A 346-nucleotide genomic window follows, 5' to 3' on the forward strand; every position below is an offset into this window, starting at 1 on the left:
ACCGCGCTCTTGGCTTCCACAGCGGATCTCGCTGGGCGGAAGCCATATTCTACACGAGAATCAATGACCGACCGTGGTTGAGCGTGCATCAGAGCCACCGTACGGGCAACTTCTAGCTGCCGCCTCTGTTCCACGTCGAGGTCGTTGGTGATTACACCACGTCTCTCAGTTAACGAGAAGTCAGGGAGCGGACATGGGATCCGCAAGGCGCGAGCAGGGCTCGTATCACGCCGCTTATGCGGCTCGCCTTACTCGTCATCCCATGCGGGAAAAGAAGTGTCAGACTCCTAGTCGACCACCTCCACATCCTCAACGAGGTCACTCGTCATTGATAGCGTGCGCAAAG

Source organism: Plasmopara halstedii, assembly GCF_900000015.1.
Source record: "Plasmopara halstedii genome assembly, contig: Scaffold_208, whole genome shotgun sequence".
NCBI classification, from domain to species: domain Eukaryota; phylum Oomycota; class Peronosporomycetes; order Peronosporales; family Peronosporaceae; genus Plasmopara; species Plasmopara halstedii.